Genomic DNA, 12,276 nt, shown 5'->3' with positions numbered 1-12,276 from the left:
GAAGTCCTCAACATCGCTAAAGTCCTTGAGTTGCATCGGAGCTTTTGGGCGAGATCTTAAAGCAACATTGGAAACAGTTTTGCATTGGGAGTTTGGTACAATCACCACCAAGTCTGCTGCTTGTCACACTTGCTACGAAATCCCGGCGAACAGGCCAATGCCACTGTCGTCTCCACGCTTCCTGGCAAACTGCAAACGGCTGTGCTCGTGTTCCCACCTGTAAAGATCTCCAATTCACTTCAAAGGACACGGGAAAATGTATCCTTTTTTCGCCCGCCGCACCCATAGGGCACCCAGGCTGGCCATGCCGTGGACGGGCTGGGAAATATGACCTGGGACGGCTTCTGATTTTCTTTATTCTGAATTTTTGGTATTTTTTTGTTTGTGTGTTGCTCCGCTATCAAATACGTTCCAGCGCTACGATCGTCTGTCTGAGCCCTCGGAATAATGCAATAACACAATAACTAAAGCAAACACACACACGCACACACAGACCAGCCGCTCCGGTTTCCTGTTGCCTGACAGGTCGTAGCAGTGGCAGCACCTACGATAAGGCCACGGCTGAACCCTGGTGAAGGTGATCCGAGGTACGCGAAATCGGAAACTCCAGCAAACTTCAGCAAAAGGAGATATCCCGGATGCGCATCGTGTATCTCATATGTGTGTGTGTGTTTTGCTCTTTTTTTTGTGAGTCTCAATCTGTGTGGGAAAGTGGCGGGGGTTTTTCGTACAGCACACACACAAAAAAACAACAACAACGCAATCCAACGGCCCCTGATCCCGTGATCCTTTCAGTGTCAGCACCCGGGGCCTCCACAGGACCTTGCGCGCTCGGCTGGCCGAACGTTCCGAAACCGTATCGGATTACGCTAATTTTTCTCACCAGGTTGTTTGATCGGGTCCCAACAGGGGTGGGAGACCGAGGGTGCTTTTGGTGCGCCCGCGTGCCATCACACCACTCGTGCACTTCGGCATCCTTTCTTCCCTCGGCAACTGGTGGGCCGGGGCATTGCAACAGGAGAAGCGATCGCAATCCGGAACGGAAGGGTGGATGGGGGGGGGGGGGAGGGTGGTTTTGTGCAACCGCTTCTCACCGGAAGCACCACGAGCCCGACACGGCGAGCGAACATGAGAGTAGGTGGTTTATCTAGATGTCCTTCGTCAGCTGCCCGTCTGTGCTCCCGCGAACAATGAGCGGTTCCATCCGAAGGCTCCTCTCGGAAACGTTCTCATCAAATGGTGGTTAGATTATTTTTTTTTTCAGTTGTTTTTTCGTTCGAAGCTAGATCATGCTGTGCCACTTCCCAGACAGTTTTGCTTGAAGTTTGAATCAGTATTGTTTAATTCGATTGTTTGCATGCTTTGCATGGGATGGATAGCCTTTATAGTTGCTCTGTTTAATAACAACGCGCAGAAGAAGAAAAAACCAACAACAACATTATCTTTCACCACAAACCCAAACCCGAAGAGGCCTGGAAAATTGACGTTTGTATCGTGCAGCGGACCTCGGAACTCCGCCACAGGAACTCATTCAGGCTTCCTTCCTCAGCAATTAAAAGCAAAACAAACCCGGCTCGGTTAATAAACAAACAATCGACAACGCAATTCTGGTTTGCGGTCTAGTCTTTGGACACCTACTGATAACTGCTGCTGGGAGAAAATCCCAATCGCACACACACACGCACGCAAACAGAAGTGAAAGAAGGAAGATACCACCAGCGGCGTAAAGGATTGACGGAACAATGCGACCGTTAAGCGCACCGCGTGGCCGCGTGTGCCGCGTGTTTTGCCAAGAAATCGGCATCGTCGTCGTCGTCGTTGGCCATCGGCGCTGGAAGTACGCGGTCGATCGCTGGAGCACGTGATTGTTTGTCAATAAAATCAGTGTGCGGTCCCCGCGGGCGGCTGTAGCGTGCAGCACTCCCCACGGAGGGCTACAATCGACGCTCGGCTCGACAAAGGAAAGAAAAAAACGGGGGATAACGGTTGTACAAATTCAAATGTTTGCTAAAGAGGACGTTTATTATTTGAAAGCAATTATCGTGCGGCGTTCAACTGCAAAGGAAGCATTGAGTGAGCGTCCGATGCCGGCGAGGTGCTGCACACGCCGCAACCCTGGAGAAAGCGTAACGAATTGATTATTGAAGCACAAATCAGGTCACATTTTGTGGTGCAGGAACAAGAACACGGGTGAAAAGAATAAAAAAAATGCAGAATCGGTTACACCATGTTCTTTTCGGATGAGTATTGCCGCTTAGCTTCGCTTTCACGGTTATCCAAATACACCTTTATAGTGTGAATGTGTGTTATTGTGTAGTTATAGCTTCAGAATATTCGACATATTCTAGATCACTTGTCACTAGAGTGCTGATGGGAAGATTTCTTTTTTTCTGAGCGGCATGGAACTATACCATTGTGATTGAAAGATTTATAATAATAATTGGTTTATTATTATTGGTTATTGTTATTATTTGCTGCAGTAAGTTCACCAAATGGTTAAGTTTACATTAATTTAGACCTATCATACTGGAAAAAAACCCCTAAAATAACAAACACAATTAACAAAGCTATGCGTATAATAAAGAGTACAGCGTGTTAAACCAAGAAAAGGCACAAAACGTAGAAAAAAACAACATCTATAACTACAAACCGGTCTCATGGTACAGTCGTCAACTCGTACGACTTAACAACATGCCCGTCATGGGTTCAAGCCCCAAATAGACCGTGCCGCCATACGTAGGACTGACTATCCTGCAATGGGGGGAAATCAATAAGTCACTGAAAGCCAACCCCACAAGTGGTACAGGCAGGCCTTGACCGACAACGGTTGTTGAGCCAAAGAAGAAGAAGAAGAAGATAACTACAAACAGTCAATATGATGAGAAGTAATTGAAAGAAAACTATCGGCGCTTCAACTATTCCATGCATCGGTCGAAAGAGAACTAATTTTGATGCTGCAAATTTGATATTTTAAAATTCCTAAGAGCTAATTCAATATTCACAACGTTTTTAGGATATTTGTTTTTACGTTAGTTTTTCGTAAAAAGTGAGACCGTGTAAGGTGTTCATAGTACAGTACGTGTGAGTCTATTCTTCTCTTTTTTTCGGCAATATCTGGTTGAACATTATTAGCTCTTGCTTACGGGAAGCCTACAATATAGCGAGTTCTTGCTCATTTGTACAGAAAACACTGCTTCTAATAGCGTTGCTTTGAGCGTTGCTTTTGTTAGGATATGTGTAGGAACAACCACTTATCGCTTTCATTTGAACCTAGGTTCGCCAATCCATCGTTCCATTGGAGGCTCAGAACTAGTGGTGTGCTCTCTGAAGCATCTGACTCCGGCTATTGTAAGTTTGATTCTGACTCCGGTAAAATCCGAACCACTAGTTCCGCTTGGAGTCGGAGTTATCCCGAGTAGGCCGGAGGAGTCGTCCTGAGTAGGTTGAAGTTGGACAGAGTCGGCCGAAAACGATCGGTTCAATGTGTTTATGGTCAGACATTCCATTTCGTGGTGTTTTTTCCTCTTCCAATTTGCACGTGCACTTCTTAAAAAGACTCTGGCCGACAGCGGACGACTAGGAACGACTCCGGACGAATCCAGACGACTTCGGACAACTCCGATTCCAGACAATTTTGACTCCGGACGACTCCGATTCCAGACAACTTCGACGCTGAACAACTTCGACTCTGGACAATTCCGACTCTGGACGGCTCCAGACTATTCCGGATGGCTCCAGACCAGTGCTCTCCAAACTTTTTAGGATCGCGGACCACTTGGCTCTGAAAATACATTTTCCACGCCCCACATCCATTGAGAGCATACATTTTTTAGTTAACTTAGTTCAAAGTTTTTGATCAAAAATATGTTTAAAACTTATTCTAGACATGCCTGTGGAAAATTTAATTATGAGTCTGGAGAAAACATATACGATATGTGTATGTATTATTATAAAAATGCAAAGTAATACACTATATTTTTTTAAAATAAATTCATTCGCGGACCACGTCTGTTAACGCCACGGACCACAGATAAGAGACCACTGCTCCAAACGATTGCAAAGGGATCCGGATGCTGGGATGCTAGGCGAATCTACCTTCCGGAGCCGGTTCAGAAATTTTTGGGAGTCAAATCCGAGTCGACTCCGGATCATTGCCAACTTTTTCTATCACTACAGAGAACGTTGGGTCGAGTCGAAATTCCTCAGTTGGAGAAAGTTACTACGAATAAGGTACGCGTAATTGCTAAAATGAGCAGAAATTGAGCAATTGGAGATTTCATGAATCAAGACTCTTTAAGAGGATAGTACCAGACTAAATACTTACTAAAAATGATTTAGTACCCACGATGTCTCATTGAAGCCACAGTTTCGGGAAGGGTTAGTCCTCAGGCGGCATGAACACAAGTTACCAGAATTCTCCCACGCACATTCTGCACGAGTGACGAACCCGGGCGACACAGCGATACCGTTACTATCGTTTTATTAGCCTTCCGTCACGCCCTGCCATTCCCTACATATATCCCTATATGCGTAGGTCTCAGGAGCGCTGCACTGGCCGAGAGCACGGTGAATCTTTGTTCTCCCGTTGCACCGCTGACCGAGCAACCGAATCGAAGATCCTCGATAACGCAGCGAAAACCTTCCTCGCAAGCATCCTCGTCGTCCTAAATCTTTCCAACCATTTCGTTGCGTGTGCAGGTGCAAAACTAGTGTACTATGTGTGCGTGTGTGTGTGTGAATGCATACCTGCGAAATCAGTGGTTCCGATCAGCATCGGATCCGATTGTGTACTGCGGCCTCTGTGATCCTTGCGATGTTGCACCGCGATGATGGTGTGTGACAACTGTTGTTTTCGCGCACACACACACACACACACCGTAAAGGGACAGCCGAGATAACTGGACCGAAAGTTCTCACGCACTATCGCTGTCCGGCTAATCGGCAAAAGGAGTCAAGTGCACTGATAGGTCCCATTGTTTTTTTTTTTTGTGGAACGAGACCGGGCAAACGGTTCTGGGGTGTGGAAAAGTTATCGGGTACGGATTGCGTAACGATGTCCCCTGGGGTCCCCGGCGCAAAGGCCCGGGGGCGTATTCGGTGGGTATTAATTTATTGTGGGCCGCAATTTATGATGGCTCTGTCCGAGGCCGACCGATCCGGGGCCCGCTTGGGAAACGGTCGGGAGGTTGTAGTCGGGCAAAGGGACATTAAAAGGTAACACCGTTAGCGCCGGTGCTTTTGGTTTTTTACACAATTTTAACGATACAATTTGCCGTCCAATTCTTACCGTTGTGGTTTGTTTTTTTATCGATATGTATGTGTATGTGTGTGCGTTGGGTCCGCGTACAAGCGCAGGAGTTTTGTGTACACGTTCGGCAACAACAACGGCAGCGGCTCGTCCCGGTTTTTGGTGACGTTTTTTTTTTAAATTTATTTATTGGAAATATTTAATGTCCTCCTTCCAGGATCCTACCGGCGACATGATTTAAATATGCGAGCCAGCTTGAAATCTGAACCGCATCGAAAATGACCATTTTCTCTGGTCGCTGAGCGGGGTGTTCCTACGGTATCGTTGCGCGCAACTCTAGTTGCTTCTCCGTGCGCGCCTGGCTGTTCCGCATCACTTGTTTCGCACCCAGTGGCGCAAGTGTACCGGAGGATTTTCGCTGCACACACACACACACACACACACACACACACACAAACACGTGTGTGCAACAGATACGCGATACCGGGGCCCTTTTGCTTTTTTTGTTGTTGTTGGTGGCTGTTAAGTTTTGTTGTGTGCAGTAGCCGTCGACGCAGAAGAACAAACAGAAAGAGCGCATCCCGCGCCCTAGTACCGAGCAGGCCGTAAATCGCAAGAAAAGGGACACGGAACAGGGTCCGGGTCCTTTTGTATCGGCTTACAAACGTTTGTCGGCACCCAGCGGGAGGTCGCAAGTCATCAATTGCGTAAGCGTAGTTAGCGATCGAAATAGAGAGACGACAGCAAAAAAAAAAGAAAAGAAAAACGCAACAAGAGCACTAAACGACACAGCACCTAAAAGCCTTCCACGAAGCGAATCCCGGCAAATCCCGGAGCCCTTTTGCCGTTCCTGGTCCTCCGGGACCATGGGTCAAGTTTTTTTTTACATAGAACCATGGAACACGGGACACGAGAAGCACTCCTACCCCGGTGCACATGATGCACTTGATATGGCATCGCAGAGAGTCGTGGTGGACCTGTGCTTCTTCAAAGGTTCGTGTCCTGCTTTGTGGTGTTGTTTTTCCTTCTTGCTTGGAGCGGAGAGCGCCCAAAACGGCCCCGAAGGAAGATGTTCTGGGCGTGTGAAGACAATTACCGCGGCGGGTGGGGGGTTTTTTTTTTTGCAACAATTACCGGGAGAAAGTCAACGGTGCCGGTGCTGTACGGTGCCGGCAGCCGATAGACGACGAACCTGCGAAACAAAGTCATCACTCTGCTCATTGTTGTGCCGTATGGTGCCGTGATCATGATCTGCATGAAATCTGTTGACACGTGTCACACACACACACGCACACAGCAACCCACTCTCTGTCTGATTGTTATGATTTACGATGCGCGGGGACTTTATGGCGTGCTCTAAGTGCGCACGCCTTTACGGCCCTACCCTGCGGGATGATTAGTTTATTGCCGTGCTGTGTGAGGGGGTGGCTAGACCACCAAACCGCTACCCATTTATTGATGCCCGTACAAAAAAAAAAGGTAACAAAACGGTGCAGCATTGTTGCAAGAGGTCAATCTTTTTAACACGCTTGTCAACAATTGCTTTGCCGGGTAGTTCCAGCTCGACGCTTTGACTCTGCAAATCAAACCTTGGTGTCAGAAGAGTGCACGGTTCCTACATAAGCAACATTTCCCTAAACCTTTCAACAGATCTGAAAAATGTTTTATTATGAGTGTACTAAGCCACAACGATTTAACATGTATTTTGAAGATGCTAAACAGTCTTTAAAATTCTAAAACCTTTGAAACGTTCCGAAGATGGTTATAAGATGGTTAATCAATATGTAAACGTGTTTTTAAGCGCGTTTTAACACTTTTTATTGGAGAGAACTCCAGGGACATTTAATGCATTTTTTTTAATAACTTCGTCGATGATCTCAATTGCTCCCCTGATCTCAAGGACGACAAGTCTACAAATAAGCAAGTACAGGATAATCATTGTCGAACACTTGGATTTCAGGCAATGTTCCTGTATCTGTGAAAGCAAAGCAAGCAAAATTCGGTTATTTCTTAGGCTTTCCAAATATGCCTTTTAGATGTACGGCTAAGTTTTGCGTCGGAAAGAGCGAAATTATACAAACATGTTCGTAGAGTTTGAAGTGAAGAGCCAAATTGTTAAACCCAGAGCAAAATTTTGTGAAAGTTCTATGGAATATATGAACATTTAAGAGCCGCCATCGCGATATCAAAGAGACGATCGCTGTACTAGACTAATTGTCAGGTTCTTACACTGGTTAAATTGGTCAATGTCAGGGCAACTGAATCGAGGTAGATCGACTAGATCAGTACTGTAATTTGCAAAGCCTGGAGTGTTAATAACGACAGTTTATCATTTCATTGTTTGATTGATTTCCATATAAAAGACTCTTAGCTTAGAAAGACGACCAAATGTGTATCTGTTTTGAATTCAGTTTTGAAATATATGCAAATTATGTAAACCTGATTACACGCAGACTATAGATAACATTAAAATAGGCAAAAAAGATGTTATCAAATATCCATTCAACATTTAGCAAACAATCTCACACATTGTGATGACTTCATTATCATGACCTCATTACTATCCCAAGAACACATTTCTAGCAATAAGCTGCAATTTTGATATTTTATTTACGCTTCACATCCTAGGTGTCTAGAAATGATTATATTGATTATAATATAGAAATATTATATTTATTATATTGTGTCTTATCTAAGACATTCCTATAAAAAAGGAAGACTTATTGAAGTTGGCGTATCAACATCGTTCAAACTATGATAAGATTTATAATGGTCCTTGGGATATATCGTAAGTAACAAATGCTAACTCTCGGTTGGTTACAAATACGTCTGATTAGCTGCGGTACACAGAAGTACCTAAAACGGGCAGCAAGCTTAAAAAAGCGTTCCACCTTCACCCCGCAGGGTAGTAATGTGAAGAGCTAAGCAGAGCAACAATACTAAACCACTCGAACGCTAGGAAAGTAACAAGTGCTAGTAAGGGTAAAAGGATAAACAAAGACAGTCAAACTTTGTGCGGGGAAAGCTAGCAGCTCCCGCGATTGGGCAACAAATTCGTCGAGTACCTTTGGTTTGCCTGTCCGCTGGGAGATCCTGTACCTTCCGCCCAAGATCAAGCTGTCTGCCTTGTTTAGATTGACTTAAAACAAAATGAGCAAAAAAAGGAAAAAAATTCAAAAGCTTGTTGTTACCCAGAACTACCCCTAAAACCAATGCCTCGACTTGGTAGTTCTTTAACGTAAGTCTTTTTGTGTCATTTTGTGTTTATGTTGTTGTTGTGTCCATTAAGAAAGTGCTGAAAGAATCACACACACACACACGGTGCATTATTTATTCAAGCCACACACACCTTTGAAAACCATCCCTTTTTGTCGGCCGTCGCGACCAACGGCAAACAAACGCTTATTCGAGGCGTTATGATCTAATTATGCTCCATCCGTCCTCGGTTTCTCGGCTTTACCTAGCCCTGCTTTCTCGAAGAAAGAAAAAAAAAGCACACACACACACGAAGGTCATTCTGGGTAGTGGCACGTTGCCACCCATTTTTATCATATTATTGCTTTGCCCTTTTTTTTTTGTTGCCCGCATTTGCCTAGGAAATTGTTGCCCCCGTTCCAGGCCGGGATTTGCACACGGTCCGGAGGTAGCACCGCAGCAAACAAAAACTGCACTCCCCCCCCCCCCCCCACCCAGATGCAGTTTGGCACTGGGAAACAAAACGGAGACATTCATACATTCGCTCCCTTGCCCTTGAGCGTCCCGATTGGATTGGTTTTGGCAAATTTGGGAAGCATGAAGAATCGCGCCACATCCTTCCCTTCGCCGGCTGTTTTATTGTGGAGGTGTCACCCGGTGGGCATAACGGATCGCTGATGAAGTTGTCATAACACCGGGCTGTCGCCAATTGCTCACACAGACACACACACACACACACACACACACACACACACACACACACACACACACACACACAGGGAGGAGGGAGGTTTCGAAGGGTGAACCAAAATAGCTGGGAAGAAGGCAAGAAATAGGCGGCGATGCTGTGCCAACCCCGTACGCCCCATTTAACCCCTTCGGGTTTTAATTCTTCTGCTGCCGGGGTTGCCGTTTGGTCTCTGCTGCCCTTCCTCGCCACTCTACCCGGGCGTTTTTGGTGTTTTGTTTTGGGATGCTGAGCCGGACGATTAGAATCAGAAAAAAAAACATAATTAACTTGTTTCGATGTTTGTCTCACTGAAGGAGGACGCGTTAGGCGCGCGAGATAGAAAAAATCCCGCCTTTTTCCATTGTGGTAAACGGGAAAAGGGGGAAAGTATTGGAAATTAATAAGCCCGAGGGACGGGTGACGTTTGACTTCCAAGCTGAAGAGAGGCTTGTTTAATGGCGATGCATTTAAAAAAAAAAGATTTTAAAATCAGCGAAAAACTATGAGAATTTCAGCAATGCTAGTTGAAAACAAACCTTCAATTTATTCTACAAAATTGTTCGATTCACTCCAAACCACTTTTTACTTTGTTAAGGTCGCTTTAGACCTTGCGTGAAAGTGAACGTAAAATTTTGATTTTTTTGCTGTATTTCATTGAATATTTATAAGTTTAGGGCTTATCGTACACCAAAAGAAAGGATATTCAATTCCCCAACTATTTGGTCTGTAAAATATTTTGAAATACTTGATTAAATACATTTCCTTGTTATTCCCCGCTGACCATTATTTTTCACAGAGAACAATGCGGGGAATCACAAGAAAATCCTTTTATTTTTTAATTTCAATTTTAATTTTTTAATAAAACTCTATGTTTACGGAACCTGTCAATTTGAATTTAAACTATGAAGTGGAATCCTAAAAATACCTTTCGTTTAATCTTGATTTTTACTTTTCGTAAATTTACCATGACATACTATGAGTTTGTATCATAAGAATTATTTTCATAACTTTCTACATTTTCAGTAATATATGTTTTATATTACTGTGTCAACTGGTGGGTTGATTAGGTTTAGTTTATTTAGTTAAGTAGTACATTTTTCAATAAAATTAAATGTATGAATGAAAGAGAACCATAACCCAATTATTATATTTTTTTTGATAAATGATTCAAATGAAGTGGCCTCAAACGGTGCTCATCCACTGATTCCTCGTGTTTTTCGAAACTCTCGCGGACATCGGTCAAAATGTGGCAATGTTACAAGAAATTATCATCATGCAGACATCTTTTAATGGAAACCAAATCATGTAAAACGATTCATATTTTCAATAAAATAAGTTTTTTTCAGTGATTTTAGCCAATCTAAATACGTATTTTTATCCATCCGTCAAATTGACGGGTGTCCGTAGAGATAGGTATATGTGAGACCCTCGTAAAACTAGTGTTAATTAAATGTTTTTTTTTTTAATAGTCTAGATAGTTCGGTAATTGAACATTTTTTTATTTTGGCGTGCGATAAGCAATATTATGAAAAAAAAAGGAAAAATAGTAATAAAACGAAACATTTCTCGTTACATTTCACTGGTGCTCTAACACGGGCTTTTGGGCTGGGTTACAGCTCCAGTGAAATTGAACTTAAAAATTTGGGGTTTTCTGCTACATTTAATTAAATATTGCTCAGAATGTGATTTATAGTACACCAAACGAGAAGATATTAAATTCCTCAACTATTCAGACTGTAGAACATATTGAAGTATTAAATTTAATGCATTTCCTTGTTGCATTCCTCGCTGGGCTTCACGGTGAAGAAATAATGTTCAGCGGGAAATCCCTAAGAAACGCATTTTATTTATTTATTATTTTCAATATGTTTTACAGTCCTAATATGTGGGGAATATGATATTCCGTTCTTTTGCGGTAAGAGAAAACCACATTCTGATAAATATTACATGAACAAAGCAAAAATAAACCAGAAATTTCACGTTCACTTTCATGCAAGGCCTAAAGCGACCTTCAGTGGCAGCTCATGGGTGCTGTACGAGGCACTCTGTTGGGCGTATGTTGAGAAAGAAACCAACGATCAACACGATGTCAGTCAATTTGTTGAATTAATGTAACGTATCCCGCATCCAATTCGATACACCCGTAAATTGTTGTGACAAATAACGCTGCCTCATGCATACATTAGTGTTGGCCGCTTACTGTCGAAAGAGCACGCTGAATCCCAAAACCCACGCACGTCCTGTTTCCTGTTACAGCGAGCTGGATTAGTACGGAAGATGCTGAAGTTGGACTTTTTTAGTTCCGATCCAATATCTTTTGCTTGCGAGACACAATGCACCTCCTTGGAATGTTGTTCGTAATTATCGTTTCATTTCGGGTTGGCTTCGCATTTTCCAGGACGGCTCCGAAACGACATCTCATTTACCGGGACAAAAGGGGACAAAGGAAAGGATGGGGACGGTTCCTCGGTTGTTTTCTCTTGTTGCAGTGTGTTCAGTCTTTCTTTTTCCAATTTTTTTTGTTTGCTAAATACAGAAGCGTCTCCATTCGCTACAATGTCGTAATTCCCGCTGTCGACGCCAGGCAAGCTGCTTTGAGGCCGCGCTGGACCAATAAGGGGTTCCAGCCCATCAGTAAGCCCATTTCTTTAATGTTAACAAAGCAACAAAAAAAAGTATGCAACGCGCACGCACGCACGATGAACATCGTTGTGTGTGTGTGTGTGTGTGTGTGTGTGTGTGTGTGTGTGTGTGTGTGTGTGTGTGTGTGTGTGTGTGTGTGTGTGTGTGTGTGTGTGTGTGTGTGTGTGTGTGTGTGTATTTTTCACTTCGCCAATTTCCGCGTTATCCTTGCAGCAAACCGTTGAGATCGCGAGCTGCGGAAAATGCGCGCCTACGAGAGCCCTTTGGCGTGTGATTGTTTGTGTGCGTGTGTGTGTGTGTGTAGTAATATGATGTTTTGGTGTCGGCTCCGCCCTCTTAAATACAGAGATTTGCGCGATTGGGCCCGGTGTATTAGCGCACGCACTCACAATGGAGCACACACACACAGTCAGACAAGGGGGGACATGGAAGGGGTGGGTACGGTGGTGTGTTAGGCCTT

The sequence above is a fragment of the Anopheles merus genome, chromosome X, assembly GCF_017562075.2.
Source record: "Anopheles merus strain MAF chromosome X, AmerM5.1, whole genome shotgun sequence".
Taxonomy (NCBI): domain Eukaryota; kingdom Metazoa; phylum Arthropoda; class Insecta; order Diptera; family Culicidae; genus Anopheles; species Anopheles merus.
Note: the sequence above shows the minus strand (reverse complement) of the source record.